This window comes from Porites lutea, chromosome 6 (genome assembly GCF_958299795.1).
Source record: "Porites lutea chromosome 6, jaPorLute2.1, whole genome shotgun sequence".
NCBI classification, from domain to species: Eukaryota; Metazoa; Cnidaria; class Anthozoa; order Scleractinia; family Poritidae; genus Porites; species Porites lutea.
In genome coordinates, this window is record NC_133206.1 from 19,353,121 (window position 1) to 19,378,372 (window position 25,252).

The window sequence follows — 25,252 nt, forward strand, 5'->3', positions numbered from 1 at the left end:
TTTGTATAAACTACAAGAAATAATTACCACGAGTTTTATTATCTTGGTTGGGATGAGAGACTCATCTGAATCAGCCCTGAATGAGATAAATCTTGGTGTGGCACAAGCCGGATTTTACCCCTAAAGAGATAGTTCCAAAACAAACAGGTACAGCTAAAGTGGTTTTAATTGCGATAAGACTTTGTCATTAACTGCCTTTTTTTTCTTAATCTCCTCACGCGCAACCCTTAGTGATCACTCTGTGGGTAATTAATTCCCTCTCCGCTCTGAACACTCAATGTGATTTACCCTTCAACATACACAGGTTACTACTGACTTAGCTAGCTATCATACCAGGAAAATAGTGACGATGATGAATAACAGCATCACTCCGCAAAGGCTGGTCACAATAATCGCCCAATCTGGCCATTTTAGTCTCCGTCCAGTCTGTTTCATCGTCATTTCTTTCACTGTAATATCCGTAAAAGTGTACTTCCCTGTGTCTCTTGCGTCTGATAATGTTTCTTGTATGTCGTCAGCTGTCACTTCAGATTCTTTCGTAACGATGACTTGAAAAATACATATAATACTTCCCTTTCGGAATTCAACGATTACTACGTGACTAAAACCTCTAACTTTGTTTTTGAAGACGTTGGTAAGGATGGAGGTTAGGTCCTTAGACAGTTCCTTGAATTTAGCGCTGGACGAATTGCTAAGTTCATCAGTGTAGTCCTGGTTGGATATTTTCATTTTGACTTGGAAAACATAACCTTCTTCTATGGGCTTCTTAGTGGTTGCCTTCTCTGTAGGTGTGGTAGTTGTGAACTTGTCCACGACTTGCACATTCACTATTTCCAGGTCTCCAAGTTTATCCCCAAGCCTCTCGCTTATCGTTCCTTCATCAATATTTGACGAGTTAAAAATAACACTTAGCTGACACCGAACGCTGTTAGTTTCACTAAATTTCTCCACCGTCGAGTTCACGAAACCTTCAAGCCCTCCGAGTACCTTGTAAACTTCATTCTGGATTTCCTCGGCTAAGCCTTTAAATTTCGTACTTTTTTTGTCTTCGAGAGCTATGTTATACTCTCTGTTTGTTATTGTCATTGTTACGCGGAATGTTTTCAAAATTTCTGGTTTTGGTGTTGCAATTGTAATTGTTGAAAATGTGACAGATATATAAGAGCTGGTTGACGTCACGAATGAAGGTGAACCCACTGTCATACTTGAAGACGAAGAAACTCTGCTGAATGTTTCGAGTATCGTAGATGAACTAGCTCTCGACGAAATAGCATCTCCGGAACTTTCTGAAGGGGTTGGGGATGGGCTTGTCAATAAAACAGATAGAAACGTGGTAGATATCGAAGACGTTGCTGATCGTACTTCCGAAATCGACGACAAAGATATTCCAAAGGAATGACTTGGGATCCCCGAAGCTTGTGTTGAAGTGAGTGAATAGACTCCAGCAATAGTCGGTGATGATACAGTTTTAAATGGGGCTGCTTCTGACGTTGTTAGCTTGGAGTATGCGGACGCAAAACTTGAAGAGAGGTTAACAAGCGCAGTCTGAGACGTAATAAGAAAAACAGAACTTGGCGATTCTACTTCTACGGTCGACGATAATGATGTGCTTGCTACCGGCGATGTCTGCATTGAGTATGAAGTCGCCGAACTTGAAGAGGGCCTTGCCACCGCAGTTTGTGACGTAATAGCAGGAGCAGAAGTTGACGATCCAACTTCTGCGGTCGACAATAAAGATGTGCTTGCTGCCGACGATGTCTGCATTGTGTATGAAGTCGCAGAACTTAAAGAGGGCCTTGCTTCGGCAGTTTGTGACTTAATGGCAGGAGCAGAACTTGACGATCCTACTTCTACAATCGACGATAAAGATGTGGGTGCTAACGACGATGTCTGCATTATGTATGAAGTCGCCGAACTTGAAGAAAGCCTTTGTACCGCACTTTGCGACGTAATAGCAAAAGCAGAACTTGACGATCCTATTTTTACAGCCGACAATAAAGATCTGCTCGCTAACGACGATGTCTGCTTTGTGTTTGCAGTCGAAGAACTTGAAGAAGGCCTTGCTACTGCAGATTGTGACGTAATGGCAGGAGCAGAACTTGACGATCCTACTTCTACGGTTGACGATAAAGATGTGCCTGCTACCGACGATGTCTGTATAGTTGAGGTAGTCGAAGAACTTGAAGAGGGCTTTGCTCCTGCAGTTTGTGACGTAATAGCAGGAGCAGAACTTGACGATCCTACTTCTACGGTCGACGATAAAGATGTGCTTGCTACCGACGATGGCTGCATTGTGTATGAAGTCGCAGTACTTGAAGAGGGCCTTGCAATCGTAGTTTGTGACGTAATAGCAGGAGCAGAACTTGACGATTCTACTTCTATGGTCGACGATAAAAATGTGCTTGATACCGACGATGTCTGTATTGTTAAGGCAGTTGCAGAACTTGAAGAGGGCCTTGCTCCCGCAGTTTTTGACGTAATGGCAGGAGCAGAAGTTGATGATCCTACTTCTACGGTCGACGATAAAGGTGTGGTTGCTACCGACGATGTGTTCATTGTGTATAAAGTCCCAGAACTTAAAGAGGGCCTTGCTACCGCAGTTTCTGACGTAATAGCATGAGCAGAACTTGACGATTCTACGTTTACAGTCGACGGTAAAGATGTGCTTGCTACCGACGATGTCTGCAAACTTGAGGCAGTCGCAGAACTTAAAGAGGGCCTTGCTTCTGCAGTTTGTGACGTAATGGCAGGAGCAGAACTTGACGATCCTTCTTCTGCGGTCGACGATAAAGATGTGCTTGATACAGACGATGTTTGTATTGATAAGGCAGTCGCAGAACTTGAAGAGGGCCTTGCTGCCGAAGTTTGTGACGAAATGACAGGAGCAGAACTTGACGATCCTACTTCTACGGTCGACGATAAAGATGTGCTTGCTACCGACGATGGTTGCATTGTGGATGAAGTCAGAGAACTTGAAGAGGGCCTTGCTCCCGCAGTTTTTGACGTAATAGCAGGAGCAGAACTTGACGATTCTACTTCTACGGTCAACGATAAAGATGTGCTTGCTACCGACGATATCTGTATACTTGAGGCAGTCGCAGAACTTGAAGAGGTCTTTACTCCTGCAGTTTGTGACGTAATGGCACGTATTGTTGAAGCAGTTGCAGAACTTGAAGAGGGCCTTGCTCCCGCCGTTTGTGACGTAATGGCAGGAGCAGAAGTTGACGATCCAACTTCTACGGTCGACGATAACGATGTGGTTGCTACCGACGACGTCTTTATTGTGTATGAAGTCGCAGAACTTGAAGAGAGCCTTGCTACCGCAGTTTGTGACGTAATAGCAGCAGAAGAACTTGACGATTCTACTTCTACGGTCGACGATAAAGATGTGCTTGCTACCGACGATGTCTGTATTGTTGAGCCAGTTGCAGAACTTGAAGAGGGCCTTGCTCCCGCAGATTGTGACGTAATGGCAGGAGCAGAACTTGACGATCCTACTTCTACGGTCGACGATAAAGATGTGCTTGCTACCGACGATGTCTGTATTGTTGAGGCGGCCGCAGAACTTGAAGAGGGCCTTGCTCCAGCAGTTTTTGACGTAATGGCAGGAGCAGGACTTGACAATCCTACTTCTACGGTCGACGATAAAGATGTGCTTGCTACCGACGATGGTTGCATTGTGGATGAAGTCGGAGAACTTGAAGAGGGCCTTGCTCCCGCAGTTTTTGACGTAATAGCAGGAGCAGAACTTGACGATTCTACTTCTACGGTCAACGATAAAGATGTGCTTGCTACCGACGATGTCTCTATTGTTGAAGCAGTCGCAGAACTTGAAGAGGGCCTTGCTCCCGCCGTTTGTGACGTAATGGCAGGAGCAGAAGTTGACGATCCAACTTCTACGGTCGACGATAACGATGTGGTTGCTACCGACGACGTCTTTATTGTGTATGAAGTCGCAGAACTTGAAGAGGGCCTTGCTCCCGAAGTTTGTGACGAAATGACAGGAGCAGAACCTGACGATCCTACTTCTACGGTCGACGATAAAGATGTGGTTGCTACCGACGATGGTTGCATTGTGGATGAAGTCGGAGAACTTGAAGAGGGCCTTGCTCCAGCAGTTTGTGACGTAATGGCAGGAGCAGAACTTGACAATCCTACTTCTACGGTCCACGATAAAGATGTGCTTGCTACCGACGATGACTGTATTGGTAAGGCAGTCGCAGAACTTGAAGAGGGCCTTGCTCCAGCAGTTTGTGACGTAATGGCAGGAGCAAAACTTGACGATCCAACTTCTACGGTCGACGATAACGATGTAGTAGCTACTGACGACGTCTTGGTTGTGTATGAAGTCGCAGAACTTGAAGAGGGCTTTGCTCCCGCAGTTTGTGACGTAATGGCAGAAGGAGAAGTTGACGATCCTACTTTTACGGTCGACGATAACGATTTGGTTGCTACCGACGATGTCTGTATACTTGAGGCAGTTGCAGAACTTGAAGAGGGCCTTGCTCCCGCACTTTTTGACGTAATGGCAGGAACAGAAGTTGACGATCCTACTTCTACGGTCGACGATAAAGATGTGGTTGCTACCGACGATGGTTGCATTGTGGATGAAGTCGGAGAACTTGAAGAGGGCCTTGCTCCCGCAGTTTTTGACGTAATGGCAGGAGCAGAACTTGACGTTCCTACTTCTACGGTCGACGATAAAGATGTGCTTGCCACCGACGATGTCTGTATTGTTGATGCAGTCGCAGAACTTGAAGAAGGCCTTGCTCCCGAAGTTTGTGACGAAAGGACAGGAGCAGAACTTGACGATCCTACTTCTATGGTCGACGATAAAGATGTGGTTGCTACCGACGATGGTTGCATTGTGGATGAAGTCGCAGAACTTGAAGAGGGCCTTGCTTCCGCAGTTTGTGACGTATTAGGAGGAGCAGAACTTGACGATTCTACTTCTACGGTCGACGATAAAGATATGCTTGGTACCGACGATGTCTGTATTGTTGAGGGAGTTGCAGAACTTGAAGAGGGCCTTGCTCCTGTAGTTTGTGACGTAATGGCAGGAGCAGAACTTGACGATTCTACTTTTACGGTCGACGATAAAGTAGTGGTTAGTACCGACGATGTCTGTATTGTTGAGGCAGTGGCAGAACTTGAAGCGGGCCTTGCTCCTGTAGCTTGTGACGTAATGGCAGGAGCAGAAGTTGACGATCCTACTTCTACGGTCGACGATAAGGATGTGGTTGCTACCGACGACGTCTTCATTGTGTATGAAGTCCCAGAACTTAAAGAGGGCCTTGCTTCCGCAGTTTGTGACGTAATAGCAGGAGCAGAACTTGACGATTCTACTCTTAGGGTCGTCGATAAAGATGTTGTTGCTGCCGACGATGTCTGGATACTTGAGGCAGTTGCAGAACCTGAAGAGGTTGTTACTCCCGCAGTTTGTGACGTAATGACAGGAGCAGGACTTGACGATCCTTCTTTTACTGTCGACGATAGAGATGTGCTTACCACCGACGATGTCTGTATTGTTGAGGCAGTTGCAGAACTTAAAGAGGGCCTTGCTCCCGCAGATTGTGACGTAATGGCAGGAGCAGAACTGGACGATTCTACTTTTACGGTCGACGATAAAGATGTGCTTGCTACCGACGATATCTGTATACTTGAGGCAGTCGCAGAACTTGAAGAGGTCTTTACTCCTGCAGTTTGTGACGTAATGGCAGGAGCAGAACTTGACGATCCTACTTCTACTGTCAACGATAAAGATGTGCTTGCCACCGGCGATGTGTGCATTGTTAAGGGAGTCGCAGAACTTGAAGAGGACCTCGCTCCCGAAGTTTTTGAAGTAATAGCAGGAGCAGAACTTGACGATTCTACTTTTACGGTCGACGATAACGATGTGCTTGCTACCGACGATATCTGTATACTTGAGGCAGTCGCCGAACTTGAAGAAGGCTTGGCTCCCACAGTTTTGGACGTAATGGCAGGAGCAGAAGTTGACGATCCAACTTCAACGGTCGACGATAAAGATGTGGCTGCTATCGACGATGTCTGTATTGTTGAGGCAATTGCAGAACTTGAAGAGGGCCTTGCTTCCGCAGTTTCTGACGTAATGGCCGAAGGAGAAGTTGACGATTCGACTTTTACGGTCGACGATAACGATGTAGTTGCTACCGTCGATGCCTTCATTGTGTATGAAGTCGGAGAACTTGAAGAGGGCCTTGGTGCCGCAGTTTGTGACGTAATAGCAGGAGTAGAACTTGACGATTCTACTTTTACGGTCGATGATAAAGATGTGCTTGCTACCGACGATGTCTGTATACTTGAGGCAGTCGCAGAACTTGAAGAGGGCCTTGCTCCCGCAGTTTGTGACGTAATGGCAGAAGGAGAAGTTGACGATCCTACTTTTACGGTCGACGATAACGATGTGGTTGCTACCGACGATGTCTGTATACTTGAGGCAGTTGCAGAACTTGAAGAGGGCCTTGCTCCCGCACTTTTTGACGTAATGGCAGGAACAGAAGTTGAAGATCCTACTTCTACGGTCAACGATAAAGATGTGCTTGCCACCGACGATTTGTGCGTTCTTAAGGGAGTCGCAGAACTTGAAGAGGACCTCGCTCCCGAAGTGTTTGAAGTAAAAGCAGGAGCAGAACTTGACGATTCTTCTTTTACGGTCGACGATAACGATGTGCTTGCTACCGACGATATCTGTATACTTGAGGCAGTCGCCGAACTTGAAGAAGGCTTTGCTCCCGCAGTTTTGGACGTAATGGCAGGAGCAGAAGTTGACGATCCAACTTCAACGGTCGACGATAAAGATGTGGCTGCTATCGACGATGTCTGTATTGTTGAGGCAATTGGAGAACTTGAAGAGGGCCTTGCTTCCGCAGTTTCTGACGTAATGGCCGAAGGAGAAGTTGACGATTCGACTTTTACGGTCGACGATAACGATGTAGTTGCTACCGTCGATGCCTTCATTGTGTATGAAGTCGGAGAACTTGAAGAGGGCCTTGGTGCCGCAGTTTGTGACGTAATAGCAGGAGTAGAACTTGACGATTCTTCTTTTACGGTCGACGATAAAGATGTTCTTGCTACCGACGATGTCTGTATACTTGAGGCAGTCGCAGAACTTGAAGAGGGCTTTGCTCCCGCAGTTTGTGACGTAATGGCAGAAGGAGAAGTTGACGATCCTACTTTTACGGTCGACGATAACGATGTGGTTGCTACCGACGATGTCTGTATACTTGAGGCAGTTGCAGAACTTGAAGAGGGCCTTGCTCCCGCACTTTTTGACGTAATGGCAGGAACAGAAGTTGAAGATCCTACTTCTACTGTCAACGATAAAGATGTGCTTGCCACCGACGATTTGTGCGTTCTTAAGGGAGTCGCAGAACTTGAAGAGGACCTCGCTCCCGAAGTTTTTGAAGTAATAGCAGGAGCAGAACTTGACGATTCTTCTTTTACGGTCGACGATAACGATGTGCTTGCTACCGACGATATCTGTATACTTGAGGCAGTCGCCGAACTTGAAGAAGGCTTTGCTCCCGCAGTTTTGGACGTAATGGCAGGAGCAGAAGTTGACGATCCAACTTCAACGGTCGACGATAAAGATGTGGCTGCTATCGACGATGTCTGTATTGTTGAGGCAATTGCAGAACTTGAAGAGGGCCTTGCTTCCGCAGTTTCTGACGTAATGGCCGAAGGAGAAGTTGACGATTCGACTTTTACGGTCGACGATAACGATGTAGTTGCTACCGTCGATGCCTTCATTGTGTATGAAGTCGGAGAACTTGAAGAGGGCCTTGGTGCCGCAGTTTGTGACGTAATAGCAGGAGTAGAACTTGACGATTCTTCTTTTACGGTCGACGATAAAGATGTTCTTGCTACCGACGATGTCTGTATACTTGAGGCAGTCGCAGAACTTGAAGAGGGCTTTGCTCCCGCAGTTTGTGACGTAATGGCAGAAGGAGAAGTTGACGATCCTACTTTTACGGTCGACGATAACGATGTGGTTGCTACCGACGATGTCTGTATACTTGAGGCAGTTGCAGAACTTGAAGAGGGCCTTGCTCCCGCACTTTTTGACGTAATGGCAGGAACAGAAGTTGAAGATCCTACTTCTACTGTCAACGATAAAGATGTGCTTGCCACCGACGATTTGTGCGTTCTTAAGGGAGTCGCAGAACTTGAAGAGGACCTCGCTCCCGAAGTTTTTGAAGTAATAGCAGGAGCAGAACTTGACGATTCTTCTTTTACGGTCGACGATAACGATGTGCTTGCTACCGACGATATCTGTATACTTGAGGCAGTCGCCGAACTTGAAGAAGGCTTTGCTCCCGCAGTTTTGATCGACGATAACGATGTGGTTGGTACCGACGATGTCGTCAGTGATGCCGATGAATTTGCTGTTAGTCCTGTAAACGTAAGTCAAAGCTCATTTATTTTTAAAAATGTTGATGCGCCTTATGGTTAACGAGTCATGAAAAAGGTTCTTACAAAACTGTACGAGTGTGAATCGCACTGGAGGAGGATCTCTAATAACGACCAGGGCTACCTGTTATTTCTTAAGTTAATTGTTTGTGATGATTTTTGCACTTAAAACGAGTGGAGGATTTACGAATTTTGTGGGAAGGGCCGAATTACGTGGAACACAAGTTGAAAAGCTTCAGTCTTTACACTTGCTTTCTAACCCTTTCTATCCCTTTTATTTTAGCATTAAACGGAAAGTTATCGTTGCCCAAATCAAGAAGATGTTTGGCGATATGCTCAAAGATGAGTCATTTTTACGGTTAATTAATCAAAAAAGCGACGGTAGAAGGCGCTGTAGCTCAGCTGTATTGGTAGAACTGGAGAAAATGGCGGCAAATTTGACATATTTTGCAAAAAAGAACTAGCCAAACTACGGCCTAAATAAATGGCTAGAACAGCGAAAATACCACGCGACGGATGATAACTGATTTGAAGAATATCTGATGGACTAAAATCCCTTTATATCGGTTGAAGTAAGCATGTTATGATTTTTCATAAAATTTTTATAATAGTTAAGAAAATATATTGGATTCGGCTTTTGAATGACATTAAGAATTAGGCAGATCTCCGAGTTTCTTATTCAGCGAGGCCGAAATAACACCCTCCTCGATCTGCATTTATTTTTTAATATCAAACCCACCCTCATCCAATAATTACTAATTATTTTATTTGTGGTGCTATTTTATTCTTCTTGTATATGTGTCATGAGTCTGCATTTTACGGAAAACGTATACTGGTACTGTGCCGTTTCTCTGTTTAGTCTACAGATATTCCTCAAATAGCACTTGTCATTCGTCGAGTAGGCTTTGATGGCTCTTGCTTTTTGTTTTTCGGCACTAGTTCAGCTCTTTCTTCGCAAAACGTGTAAAATTTTTGTCATTTTCCCCAGCTGAATCGCTAACGCAACCTCTTCCCAAGAGCATCGCGGCTGCTGTGTCTTTTCAGTGGCGGATCTAGGGGAGGAGCCCGGGGACCGCCCCTCCCCCTCCCCTTATATTTGGCCCAAACTGAGGCCCGAAGGGCTTAAAAAAATGTTTGGAAACCGGGCCCACGTCTAATCTCGAAATCTGGATCTGGCACTGACTTCTTCAAAAACGAAAAGTCCAAACTACTGCAAAGCTGATTCAGAACAACGTGTATTGTTTTTTTCAGTTATAACAATATTTCGGCTGGCCTTACCAGCCTTCTTCAGGTTTACAGATCCTAAAGCCGGCCGCTGTTGATGACATTTTACTGGATATCGCGAACGTATTGTAGATTTTGTCAACATTAGCTGGTTAAGCGCCAATCAAATACGGAGAAATATTTTTCAATAGATACTAATCTCAAATGCCTTGCTTTTTAGTTCAAATACTGAAGAGAAAATTGCCTGGCGATAGAACGACCAAAAAAGTCCTCCGAAAAAAGGAGGTTTTATTGATTTGGTTATTGGGTGAGTATATGAGTGAACTATCTTGAAATATACATTGTCCATATTTAAAAAAAAGGTCAATCAGCGCTTATTTGCTTTACGCTTTCTTAAAGAAAAGCATCTCATCAGCCAGGATTTAGTTCAAGTTTGTTGCTGCCTTACTAAATAAAGATTTCTGGCGCAGTTGGAGGACTGTAGCTGCCGTTTCGTTATTTGTTTCTATAGATATCTATATCTGATATAAAGGGTCATTATTAACATCATATGGGGATCGGAACCGGATCTGTACTGAAATTTCTCCTTGACAGATGATGGCTGTCCTTTGAAAGGAAGTTGTGCATTGTGTTTCGGTTTACTTCAGGTTTTGTTACTGTCTGAAACACGTACATTGTAACTCCCACAATTTCCGTACAATTATTTCGCAGAAATGAATGTTTATCATATGCTTTTCTAGGAATCACCGCCCAGACACCTCACGACTAACCCACCCACGCGCGTGTTATCATAGGAACACGCATCAACCACGCATCGTCTTCAACAGCAAGGGATGGGATGGCTAGGCTAGGAAAAGCCTGGAGGGAGCGGATATTACTTCCTAAACAACACCATCGGTAAGATTTGCATCAACAGATATTGAACGCCAACCACCTAAAGATACAGTATTGGGTAACCCGAAAGCGATATGAAACTAGGGCTTCCGGTTTGTTTGATTTTGCTTCTTTCCGTTTCTATTGTTTTGTCTTCCTGTCTCAATTGTTTCTGTCGCTAGTGTAGTCTGAGCAATGTTTCATTTAGACAAGAATCAAGAGATTTGTTCAAATTTTGTTTTGTAAAATGTTGAATAATAATTAGTAATAACAATGATGATGATTATAATGATGATGACGATGATATACAAACCTAAACTAATTGGGGACAGCTTACTACAAATCTTTAGCTCAAAATGAATTACTGAGTAGATGAAGGAAATAATGATTACAAGACAAAAGATAAAATTCGGAGAAAAAGATAATAACAACTTATGGCCCCATACGCTGACACGAGTGCTAAAGAGGTTTCATAATTGAAAATGACCACAACATAAGACCCCTGCTAGGAAAAGTCTGTTCAGATCAACAGTTCAAATAACATAAAACGTGTAGTCCCAGTGTGAAGGGATCATTAAACGTGAAGGTATTTAATCAAGTTTAATTTTTCTTTGCACTTTTCGTCTATTAAATTGCGAAACTGATCAATCAATTCTGAATTACTCATACTGATTACAAAAGAAGATGTATAAACAGATTGAATAAACATTTTTTATCTCGAGCCCGTGGCCGATCATTATTATTCATAACACAGGGGAAATAAATGGAATACATATCGTATTCTTTTTTAAACATATCGTACACGTAGTTAAAGCTCTGTGGAGCCCCGCCCCCTCCCCCCTCTTTATTACCCCCCTTTTTAATATTCTCTCCCCGTTTGTAATAATTATTATTACAAAATTAATATTACTTTTGTAATAAGCCCTCTCTCTCTGGTACTTTGCTTATAATGATTAGGTTTAAATCTAATTTAAGAAAAGCTAAATTGCAATCAAGCGAACATTGTTAGGTTGTCAAAACACTAATTTGTTTTGATAAAAAAGTTGCGTTAACAACATATTTCTTTTCTGATCAGGAGGAGATCATTGCCATTTCACATTTTTGATAACGGATGAACTATGGTCACTATAGACTGAATCACAAAAAAGCTAACAATCTACAAATTAGAGGCAAGTGTTTCTTTTTGGCTTATTTCTAGGGTAAGAAATTAGCCTTTTTCTTTGATGGTGGTCAAAAATAGCTTCAGTCTGGAATTGTCTATGCACGAAGGCGGAAAAGATATTTGCAATTTTTCAATCATAACCAACGTAAGCAAGTCACGTTTTTGCCCTACAATAGATAAGGCGCTTAATATTTTTCCCAGATACATATCTTTAGCGCGTTTATATATAATCGTTTTCTATCACGTTCAGACGTGGGTTAAATTGAGCAGGGAGTCTAACATAAGGCATAAAATGTTGCTTATCTGCTTTTATTTTCACCCTGCTTTTTAAGCGGATTGTATTGCTCAGTTGGGGTAATATTTTGTTGATTTTCAATTTTTAATTCCTTGACAGTTAAATCAGAACCGCCAAAAAACACCTACCTAGTCTATAACCAGTCACCTTTATTGTGTTATATGAGAAGAATATGCAACAATCAAGTTTAATGACAACTCTTAATTAAAATGTTTAATCGGGCATTTATTAGGTCAGTCTTACATCTTTACTCATTAGAAATCTGGAAATCTGCTTACGTGATGTTTAAAACAGGACAAAACTGATAAAGCAAACAATTCCAAGCAGATATAAAACGTAAGTGTCCGCGGGTTTTCACATACCAGGCGCTGCTGATGTTTTTCACAAGCTTCTTTGCGTTACATTAAAGGATACCCCGACTCACCTCCCCGTACCTGACTCCCGGTACTTGACTTTACAAAGTCAGGTAGCCTAAAAAAGCTATTGGTAACTTCGTCGTTAAGCCCGATTTGTTCTTTATGATATGCGCTAGCCTGTTTCTATACATTTCTCGTAACTACTACCTCGTGTTGGTGACAAAACTAACGAAATTGATGCAGGCAACTACAAGAATTTATTGATGAGGGACATTAATGTCCAACGGCAGAATGCTCTGCATAATTTTGTTGACAAACTTGTTATCCTTAAGCAAAGTGGCCTCGTTACGTACCGAAGTATATAACTATCCCATGATTGTACTTCCCTAATTTTGGGGATCCTGCCTTTCCTTACCAGTATCCTCTACCTTTGCCTTGATAAACGTCCACGGCGCTGTTTTTTCGAAAGAACGCGACTGGTAAATACGTTTGCCGCGCTAAGAAATATTTTTTATGTTTCTTAACGTTTTAACAGTCTTAATAACAGAAAATAAAACTACCAGTCGATGAGCAAGTGATTCGAGGATCGACTACCCGAAGAAGATAGTGTGTATTAAAGATATTTGTCTCCTTACCTTCGTTGATCAACAGGAAAAGGATAAAGTAAGAGTAAAAGAACGCTTGCTCCGTCATCTTTGATTGCAGTTTCTTGCTGCAACAAAATACTTTGACGGCTGTTAACAATTCATACACGTCGAGATCAAGTAGTTGTGTATCGACAGTTTTCTTCGTAGGTCTGTATCGGACCTTCCGCACGCGTTTGCGGAATGATAAACTTTGTCTTTCAGTTGACCTTAGATGACGTCTAGTTAGGTATGACCAATGTGGAGGTAAAATGTGGAAAAGCAGAAAAGTCAGAGTGTAAATATGCTGATCCTTGATACCGCACAAGACGCACCACGAGGAAAAAACTTATTCAGCTGTGCACTATAATTGGGATAGTTTTTCCAAGAAAAGAAATTCGAGAATTCCTCGCGAGACAACTCGCGCGTGTAGAATGCGTGGTGAACACGTGGAGTTTGCAAGACGTGACGTCTCTGTGATGGTATGATTCGTTCCTTTGTCCTCCTTGTCTGATTGCATTTCTTTCTTTCTTTCCTTTTCTTAAACAACGACTCTTCCCACAAGTTTAAAATCAAATTCCCGATTAACCATTTTGGTGGCTGAAAACATCCGCGTGATGGAACGTAAAGGAAGTTGGTGAACGCCTGTTTCAAACGTCGTGTTACTACTGTGTCGGACTTAATTGATCGAATTAAATCAGACTTTAGTTTAGGGCGGCAGCAGCACGGCGTTTGAAACCAAGTCGTGCTGCTACCATGTAGGCTCTGCCGTGCTACGAGCTCTTCTTGGTTTTAAACGTATCAGTGCCGTACAGAACTCAGTTCTTAAATTGTAAATAAATTAGAATACATTTTGAAAGTTAGCTATACCGGTTTTGATTTTTAAGTTTTGTTTTCGCTAACAGATATTGTATTCGACTGAACGTTTGAAACGTAGTCATGCTGAAGTCGTGCTGTAGTCGTTCATTGTAGAGCACAGCAGAAAAATGATGTTTGAAACGGACCTTAATTCCGATCCACTCTTTGTAATCGGAATATTACATGGGTCAGTTCGATTCTTCTTTCGGAAGAAAATGAGGTAACAAAAATAACATGTCTATTACGGAGTTGAGGGGTAAGGATAGAGGAAAGTCGCGTGAAAAAATGGACCAAAATAGCGACAAAATAATTGATTATGTCTACTAATGATTACTGCTTTTCGGATCTGGTAAAAGGTCCACTGCAAAAGGAGCACAGTCGAAGCTCTCTTAAGAAAATTCGAAAAAGTGGTCGTAACTCAGTAGAGCTGGTCGCTTGCGATAGTGGTCGCAAGGAGATCTTCGACTGAAGTAAACTGGTGCAGATGGTAATGTCTGTGGTAATATAGACAGTGTCCTGAGGGTATGTACCAAGTGCTATGTCAAAGACGGTACATTTTCTGTTTCGCAATGAATGTGTAACAGCATAACTTAACAGAGTGCAAAGTACAACTACTGATCATTATTTTTAACATCCGGAACGTGGCCGTTGCGTAATAACCCGGGGCCGGGCGTAATAATTGTTTTAAATGTTTTAAGAAATCCATAATAACCAAATGATACGTATTCTGAAATAAAGTAAACTCCCGCGTATTACAACAAGTGGATTAATTAAGAACATAAGGGTGAAAGTTGGACAATAAAGCACAACGTATATTAGATCCAATTAAGCCTAACAAATAAAACACGTTTTTATGCAAAAATGAAGAGTATACGAGAATAAGGGCCTGTTTACATGGAGTGGGGGACCCCGGTCTAGTGGGGTTGGTTTCTTTTGTTTTCACGCTCTGGGGGACACAAAACAAAAGAAACTTACCCCACTAGACCGGGGTCCCCCACTCCATGTAAACAGGGTCTTAGAAGCCAATACAGCGATACAGTAAATCATATTAAAGTACTATGGTGTGCTGGACCATACAGACTTTAAGAGCCATAAATGTTATGAATGTTAAAACTACTTAACAACTTGATGTTGAGTTTTTAATTGTTCATGTTTACTTACATTGTAAGAGCATTTATTTTTTTTATTGTTTGAAATTTTTTAGTTTAAGTAATACAACACTGCGTGTTAATTAAGCCACAAGTACTATATAATGTATATTTTAAGAACATTTTAAGAACACTCTCAGGCTGATTTCACACTAAGCACCCGTTAAATAAGAACTTGATCAGCCTGAACTCCAAAATTATAGAGTGTTTTCACATGACGTCACGGCGGCCATATTGGTGTCCCAAAACAATGAAACGGCGGCCATGTTGGTGTCCCAGGCCAGTCCTGTGGGAATTGGACTCTTTCTTATGCAAGCACTTTCTTTTGTTCCAATAAATTTGCATAGATCCTGGCCACGTGAGTGAAAACACTAAATAGGTTCTTACATACTTGTGTTTACAGTATTACGTGCATAATGTTTTATTCAGGATGCATTCCTCCAGAACAGATGAATTTTAAAGTTTATTTGAAAAAAAAAAGGCATCTTGTAAGGGAAGTAATGAGGTTATGACTATGTTAACTGAACTAGAAAGGAGTTGAACAACTTGAGTTTTGAAATTGTATTTTTTGGTGTTTGCACCTCTAAAAATACCTGACGATCTACCTCTCATGCAATGATCACGGGATGTGATTAATCAAACCAAGAGAGAATAATACTGATAACAGGGATAATAGAGTGGTTTTCGTTTGAGTGTCGTAAAACCAAAACCAAAGTAATTACTCTGGCCAATCACATAGGACACAGACAATACATTGAACCAATCAAAACTCGAAGTAATTACATGTGACTGACGCAAAGCGCAGGAAAATGCATGCGAGCGCGTCACAATTGGCTTTGGTTTTACTTCTGATTGGATGAAAAGGTGGCGCGAATCTTTTAAGCCAATCGCATCGTGTAGAAAGTGCAAAACCAATTACTTTTCGACACTCAAATGAAAACGGCTCTAATAATAGGAATAGGAATACTATGAATAAAGTAAAAATAATAATAGCAATAATGTCCCGTTATTTTCTCTTTATCAAACACATGGCTGTTTATAACACTGTTAAAGTTACAAATTTCTTGATTTTTTTTTCATGCAAAACATGAATTTGTACCACGTGACCAAGTTTCTCCTTTACTTGTTGTTTACTGTTCGTTAATTCTACTCAAAAATTAGTAGTTTCGCGCCAGTTTTATCAATAAGAACTGTTTTGAACAGTTTTTTATCTGCTCATTTTCTATTTTGAGAAATTCTCAATTTGAATCTGACGTTTGCTGTTTGCGGCATACGTGATTCTAAATCTCTCTGATATCGAAAAATAACGATCAGCCGATTAATTCACTTCCGTTTTTTGTGTTGTTGTTTTCTATAAATATATATCTAACTAACTGTTATTTAATAAAGTGCAATAAACACTAAGAAAAGTATCGTGTTTCCAGAAAAAAGATAGTAGAGCGTGTATTAAATATGTGGATAACAATCTGAATTTCTATCATTTCCTACAATTTACTGTGGGAAAACTGTAGACTGTAAACAACGTTCCCAACGTTCCGACGAGTTCTTTCTATAGACTGATAGTAATTATTACTTTTCAACACGCAAATAAGACATTCAATGTCATTTTCGATTCTTTTAAGTCTCACCGCCTAACTAATCCCAGTATCAACAGAATGTGCCGCAGCATTACTATCTTTTAGATACCCTAGTTATAATAATAGAAAGTGACTGGCTCTGCTCATGCTTAAAGAACCATCACATGAAACGTTAGTGATCCAGAGCCATATTTGTTACCACAGTGATCGCGTAATAATGCTGTAGCTGGCGATACGCAGTAAAATATTGCCAAGAAACGGAAAGGTGTTTAGAATATTAAGCGAAATTCCGTAGATCGATTAAATTGTTTGCCTTTTTGATTGACACAATCGCATGAAATTGAATAGAAAGCCATAATGAAATCTTCAATTTTCTACTTAACGTATTTACTTCCTTCTTTCTTTTTCTGTTTCGCTGTTTTCTCCCATTTTTTTTCTTTTGACAAGACACATGTTAAGGTTTCTCTCCTTTTTATTGAGCTTGTCCTTTTTAGAATAGCACATCGAGACGAAAGTCTTGCTATCACTGTTATCAATGATAAACACAGCCCGCACTTACAGTTTTTTAAACAAACATTTACTTAACATCAGCAGACTGACTGATTTGCATTTAAGTTGTGGTTAGAAGTCCGTATAAAAGAAACCCAACTGGTTTTTTCCAGCTCAGTGTGACTTACAATTATGAGTCAAGTGAATCGAATGATCTTTCGCCTAAACAGCGCGCTAAAAATGCAATAAGAAGGACTTTGTGAGTCCTTTCCTGACATTTTCCCATGCCATCTGATCATCAGTAAAATTGCTCGCCGGTATTTGTCGTTTTTGACTGTAGCACCTGAAATGGTGTTCGCGTTCATCTAGGTGACATTGAAGCTTAACTGTCTAGCTTATATATCGTAGTATCTCACAGTTATCGAAGCAACTTTTCACAGGTCTGAAAAGTGTAGGCTAAAAGAAATGCCTTCAACTATCAGAGCTATTTTGCTATTTCCCTACAGTGTGCCATTTTACCATTTTAGAAGTATAACGTGTCAGTCAAAACGTATGTATCAGCAATTTCAGTTCCAAAAACTATGAGTTAGTTTTACTATATTGCCATTTTGCTTTGTATTTTCTCATCTTAACTAACACAAGTAGTAATGTTAGCCAAAACAAGCTGATTTTTTAATTTTCTAACTCACCTCGACAGAGAAATGCGAGAATAATCCATATTGTTGTCAAAACAGTAATCCGATTGGCGCTTTCTAATCGCGACAGTCTCATTTTTCCACCGAGTGAGGCAATGAAATGATCGGTTTTCCCGAAAGTTAAACCATGAAGATACCTTTCTGGTAGAATTTGATGGACTCGGATTACTAAGGGTCTCACGAATTTACGCAAATTCTGCTTATTATTAAACAATACCTGTCAAGTTATGTTTCCACTATCCATGATGATTGACAGGCCTCTCCAGGTTATTAATTCTTCAAATAACTTACACATTTCTCATCGGGCGCAATGAGGTTAACGTCCACGGCACAGCAGTTTTCTTGTTGTTATTTTTACTGTTTTTATTGATACTCGACCAATATTTTGGTATAGGTGAGCCGCTGAGGGTTTGACACCCTGACCCTGTTTAGGACAAAAAATTCCTGAAATACATACCCTGTTTAGGACAGCACCCTCAGTTTTAGTACCCTGTTTAGGACAACTTCCTCAATTTTATTACTAGAAAAGACTAGCACAAATCATCAACACTGTTTAGGACAGGCTTGCGCGAAATTATATACCCTGTTTAGGACAGAGATGACGAAAATCATACCCTGTTCCAGCAGCACATCCCCGTATGGGCCATATAAGGAAGTACCCCCTCGGGTGTTTTTATGACGAAAGATATGAAATAGTTTGCAAATCTTATTTCTCAGCTGGTTTCTGTGTGTAATAAACAAAATAATTACTCTTATCCTACATTAGTCTAATCCAAACTCCAAAAAAAAAAAAAGTACTCTGGCATTTGCAATGTTCGGTTAACGTCTACCTGAAATTTGTCCGTAAATTACGTGTTTATCCTTTCTTTTGTTGATTTATACCACGAAGAATATGACTAGATGTTTCCGTTTCTCTCAAATAAAGACTGTCTCGCTTTACCAAAGAATAAGAAAGTGCCATAGCGTTATAAGGAAACAAACTTAACCATTGAACGGCAACGGCCAGTGGTGTTATTCCCTAAACTGAGGTACATGTAACAGATGAAAGGTCTATCTCGCCGGCTCCGGTGCTTTGGAATGACCTGAACAGTCATTCGGATCATGGCGCCTCAAAGCTGTGATCCCGATCGGAATCCTTTCTGGACAAGGATTTATAGGTACCGTTGCTACACCAGTCTAAGAACCTGTTTGGTGATCATTACTCCGACGCTCACGATTCAGTGATCAACTGTGGTAACTCTTAATTCTTACTCGCTGGCACCTATTTCCTTTAGTTTTATAGACAGTCGTCGCCATTTTAACGGTATGCATTGCGCCATCTTTTGTAATGGTAGACGTAACAATTGTGCTCTGTGAACCCTAGTAACGATAGAAAGCATTATTGTCATTAAGGAAACAGCTGGCTTTGTCTGACTATTTGACTCGTCCATAGACTCCCGTGTTAGAAGAGGTAAACACGGGAGGGGCCGGCGTATCCCTTCAAGAATGGTTTCAAAATACAGAAATGTGCAGATAAAGGTAGCCTTGGTTTGCACATATTCACATCTTCAAAGGACTGTAATAAGGATAAGTTATAAGTTTAAAGTTTTTTGTAATCGTTATGCACAGCATTAATGGATGTAAAACCTGTTAATAGATGTAACTAACTATGCGCGATTTCAACCCACCCGACCTCCGCGCTTAGACTGAGCAGACGTTGCAGCCTATAAATTACAGTCAGTTCGTCATTTCCGGCCGTCATTTCTTTGTGCCAGTTTTGTTTAAGTAAAGAAATAACTTTTAGGCGAAGGCGGGTCCCAGATATTGTAGAATGCACTTTTCTCACGGTTGGTAAACAGATTTAAGTGGGTTTTGCGACAAGTTACTTTTCAATCACTTCTTTCGCTATCATAATATAAGGCAGTTTTGACTTTTGAGTTTGCCGACGAACTCCTGTAGTATGATTCCCTGGATACCAGAGGTTTTCGCAAGCGGTGATACCGCGGAAAAAAAGCGCGCGTGATCAGTGTTTCGACTTTGATCTCTATTTGTAGCTCACGTGCGATTTCACTGGCGACCTCATGGTCAAAAAAGCCATGACGTGCCTGAAGTGTTTCGTAAGCTTGTTGAAAACGAAGAAGAATAAACACCAGCATCTAAGCATAGTTCGTCGTCACGTACTCTGTACGTGTAGACAAATATTTACAATTTAGGTACGTACATTGTCAATGTTGGGTAATTTGAACAAAGGTCAAAAACATGTCAAGTTTCAATTGTTGATAAAGGTAGAACCAGCCCCACCCAAAAGCCTGATATTTTCAAGAGTGATTCCCCGATATAAGACTGAGCTAACATTGTAGGTGCAAAAGGCAGTGGTGCTAACGTATTTGTAAAACTTTTGGTTCAAAACGGGATTACGTTTTTGCAACGCTTGTCGAAAGTTCGGTGCAGTGTAATTGAATACTTCAAACTGTACACCGGAACCTGCATTGCATGAGCCTCTTGATAACTCAAGCCAAAAATAGCTTTCCCTGGTTTTCTACACTCGTTATTTTAGCTCTCTACTTAACAATTATTCCACGAGTGCGCGTTGGAAACGAGATAGTAGATAACCAACGAGGTGCGAAATGCCGAGTTTGCTTATATAATAATCTCATATCCAACAAGCGCGAGTGGAATAATTGTTTTATTAGAAACGCCCACAAAATATCGAGAATTCTTCCCGACTTTCTTTGCAAAAACAACGATTTTCAGGTTGTTTTTAATTTTGAGCAGACGCGAACAGTTACCATATTCGGAGAGCATGGTATAATGGCTCATATAACATGGCTAAGCCAATCAGAACTCTAGAATTGCGTTATCCAATGATTCAGTATTTAATAATTCTCCTTATATTAAAACTGAACCAGAAGCTCCCGAGGACTCGGTGGAATTCTTGTCTCTTTTCCCACTCAATCACTGACAATCTTTGAAATAGCTCACAAACAAGATCTGCCTTCATGAAAGTGTTAAGGTGTTATCTCTTGTTTTCTCAATCTGTAGTTGCTGTCCCTTGTTGGTAAGACTAACCGTATTCCCTCCACTACACTCTCCTTTATGTATACACACCTTGCTAGACTTGTTCGTAACAGCTGATTTGAGATGATGATGATGGCATGCTGTCGTCTAAACGTGTTAGGCGTTTGCTTGTTTTATTTGATGGGATATGAATTTACCAATAACTAGAAACATGGGCAAGGCTGTAAGAAATAATTTGTTAACGCCCGAGTAATCTTATGATCTTATGCTAGCAAAATGGTGCCCGCCTTGACAGTTGTCAAACACTTACAACTTTTTTAGTAAAATTTAAAAAGAGTTGAGTCAATTAGTGTAGGTAATAGCATGGTTTGTAGTGATATTTGGCATAAATACCACGAGTGATGTTTCGAAATTGTTATACGTAATTTCACGAGCCGTTAGGCGAGTGAAATTTGAGAAAATTTTGAAATATCACAAGTGGTATTTACAGGGGCACCCAACGAGGATGTAGTTCAAAACCAGTTAACATAGCATTGGTGAACATATTTTAGTATTTAAACGGTAGATATAGGCATATTTTTATCCCCTAAAAACTTTTCATCTGTTCGGATTTTCTAGCTGAAAGTCTAGTGATCCGAAAATTATAGGGATCAAAACTTACCTTTTCGAAAATTTCAGCCAGGAAAAGGCTCCCGAAAATTCTAGGTGGCCTTCTTTAGGGTAAAAATCCGTTTAAAATGGGTAACTATACCATTTTGTAGATGTTCGAAAATCCTAGGAGAGGCAGGCAAGCTAGAAATTTTACAACAAATGTTCCGAAAATTCTAGATCTCAAATCGTCTTCCGAACAGATATTTTCCGAACCTTGCCGTTAGGTGCCCCTGTATTTACGCCAAATATCACGTACAAAACATGCTATTATTTGTTAATACTACTACCTGCAAAAGGGTTGAAATTTTCACATGTAGGTATTTCAAATTAAGCTGAAATACCACTGTTCTAAGCCAAGCAAATTGCAGAAATTTCTCGTGTAGTAGTATAAAAAGGGTAATTAAACGCTTGCATCTATTCCTCCATTTTCAATTAACTTGGGAACGATGAAGTCTTGCGAAAAAATAAACAGATACATACAAAATAAATATAAATTAGAGTTTATGAATGGGCACTGAAAACATCGCCAAAACAATGAATTTAAATTCTTTCAAACTTTATCGCGTCCACCCGCTCAATTAGTCAAATGTGGGCGTTTTTTCCTGGATTTTAACTCTTAAGGACTGTATCCACGGGTTCAAAGGGAAAAAAGGAGAATTCGCCGTGGTATGTTCACGTCCAGTCCTTCATTAAACGCCGCATTATGAAGTTGCACGTAGTAGTCGTGCAGTGGACGTCAAAGAAATGTACTAAAAAGCTTGATGCACGTACAGAGCTGTTTTTCTTACAGAACCAATTGTTTTTCTCGCTGTCGTTGTCGTCGTCGTAGTCGTCGTCGTCGTCGTCGTGGATAGCGCTTCTCAGCTAGTGTCGCAAACCGACGCAGGCAGTTACATCATACAGAAACCAAGCTTTACTCTAAAACGATCTTCATTCGCATCATTCTTAGCCTATATTATTCTTACCACATAAATAGTTAGGATTGCAGCTAGCAGAAGACCTCCAAACAAAACAATAATTGCAGTTCCCCAAGCTGGCCAGTTTTTTTCGTGACCGTTGGTCACTTCCGCTGTTTCTTGTTCCACGTTAATATCTTTTAAGGTATATTTTCCTCTCTTTCCGTATCTACTTGCGTCCGTCAGTATGTCTTTGACTTGTTCTATTAGACGTTCTGATACATTCAAGTCCTCCTCCATCGAAAATCTTAGTAAGCACTTCAGCGAGCTCTTTTGACAATATCTTGAATTCTGCGCTGGAAACGTTACCAAGTTCATCAGTATACTCCTTGTTTGGAATTTTTGCTGTTACTTGAAAAAACAACGTCGTCCTTGGTAGGCTTCTTAGTCATCGTTTTCTCAGTGGGTTTGGTAGGCGTTTTTTGTCCGTAACTGCCATAGTTGTTGGCATCTCTGTGTCCACTACTGTAACATCGGTTAGTTTCAGACTTTCACTGCTATTTTCAAGTGATACTTTTATCATTCCTTTGGTTATATCCGAGTCTTCTAGATCGAGTATTTTTAGCTGGCAAATAACACTGTTAGCTTCAAGAAACTTCTCCACCTTGGAAGAAATAAATCCTTTCGAATCGTTGAGCGCATTTTTAACATTGTCTTGTACTTCCTCTGCTAAATTCTGAAATTCCTGGCTCTCTTTGTCTCCAAGAGTGCTATTGTAATCTCTATTTGTTATCGTCATTGTAACATTGAACCTTTTAAGACTGACCTCGGGTTTTGGAGTCGTGGGCGAAATAGTGGTTGTGGGTGTAACCCCACTAGATTGGCTGGGACTTGGCTCAGTTTGAGTTTTAAAGGACGTAGCAGAGGTTGTAGGTACGCTTGTTGGTTGTGGCGACTTTGAGATAGGGGCAGTTGTGGAAAACAGACTAGAAGATGTAACATACATATCCATTCTAAAGAACCTGGATTCCCTTGTAGATAATCTTAGGATCTGACTGGTCTTGGCTTTTGAGGAAGTCTCTGAGCATATTGAAGCAATTCCAGTACTTAATGGCTTGCTCGCCTCCGCTGTCTCCTGTTCCACATTAACATCTTTAAAGATGTATTTACCTACCTTTCCATTCTTACTTGCCTCCGTCAGTACGTCTTCTATTTTATCTACCGATGCTTTCGATTTCTCCGTCATGATCTTAAATACGCATATATCACTTCCTCTGCGGAAGCTAATAATTTCCACCCGACGAAAACCTGGCATCTTGGTTTTGAAAATGTCAGTGATAGTTGCAGTCGGTTCTTTAGACAATTTCTTGAATTGCACGCTGGTATTGTCAGCAAGTTCTTCAGTGTATACCTCGTTTGCTATTGTCACTGTTACGCGGAACACAGCACCCTTTTCCATGGATTTCGTGGTAGGTGTTTCAAACGGTCCGGTCGTCGTTGCTTGCCATGATGTTTGCATGGTGTCCGCAGCCGCAGAACGGAAAATGGGGCTTACTGGCGACAACTGAGACGTAGGTAGAGCACCAGAAGTCGGAGATCTTAATTCCAGGATCGACGATAATGATACTCCAATGGACTGACTTCGACTTTGGGTCGCCGAAGTTGGGGTTGAAACTGCAAAAGAGCTTACTGGATCAACATCAGTAAAAGAAGATGGTGATACACTTGTACATGTGCTTGTTTGCGATAATGTTTGCGTCGTATGTGAAGCCGCAGAACTTAACGAGGGACTCACTGGGGACGATTGAGACGTAGTTAGAGTACCTGAAGTTGGCAATCCTACTGCCGAAATCGACGATAATGATACTCCAATGGACTGACTTTTGGTCGCCGTAGTTTGGGTTAAAAATGCCAAAGGGTTTACTGAATCAGAATCAATATAAGACGATAGTGATACACTTGTAAATGTGCTTGCTTGCGATAATGTTTGCGTGGTATGTGAAGCCACAAAACTTAAGAAGGGGCTTATTGGCGACGATTGAGACGTTGTTAGAGTACCAGAAGTTTGCGATCCGACTTCCGAAATCGACGATAAAGATACTCCAACGGACTGACTTTTGGTCGGATTAATTGGGTTGAAATTGTCAAAGAGTTCACCGAATCAACTTTAGTAATGGATGGTGGTGATGAAGTTGTTAATGCAGTTGCGTTGGACGATGGTTGCGTGTTTCCGAAAGTCTCAGTAAGGACCCCAGTGAGGTTTATGGAAAACATCGTCTTCATTTTTCCTTTAATATTCGAATCTCTGTGGACGAATATTTTTAGTTAATAAATAACACTGTTAGCCTGAATAATTTTCTCAACCAACAACCAGTGAAATCCTCTTAAGTTTTTGAGTGCGTTGTTAACCTTCTCTTGAACTTCCGTTGCAAAGTCCTGAAATTTCTTGCCCTCTTTGTCTCCAAGACTGCTTTTTATTATCATTATTATTACATCGGACCCTTTAAGGGTGACTGCTGGTGTTTGAGTCGTATATGAAATAGCGATTGTGGATGTAACACCACTGGATTGGCTTGGATTAGTACTAGGTTTTATTTTCAAAGGATTTTTCTTTTTTCCGGTGTTATTTGAGTCCCCTTGAACGAATGCTTTTATTTGGCAAATGACACTGTTAGCTTCTAGAAATGTCTTCACTTTCACTATGTAAGGCATGAGCGCGTTGTTAATATTGTCTTTTATTTCCGCTGTAAAATCCTGAAATTCCTCGCTTTGTTTTTCTCTGAGATTGCTCGTTATTGTCTCACCGAACCTTTTAAAACTTTTTTCTAGGTTTCGAGTTTGCAGCGAAATTGGTTTTGTGTGTGGAACACCATGAGATTGACTTGGAATCGGATGAAGTTGAGTTTCAAAGGACTTAACAGAAACTTTTTGTGTGCTTGTTGGCTGTTGCAGCTTTGAAGAAAAGGCAGTTCTGGAAA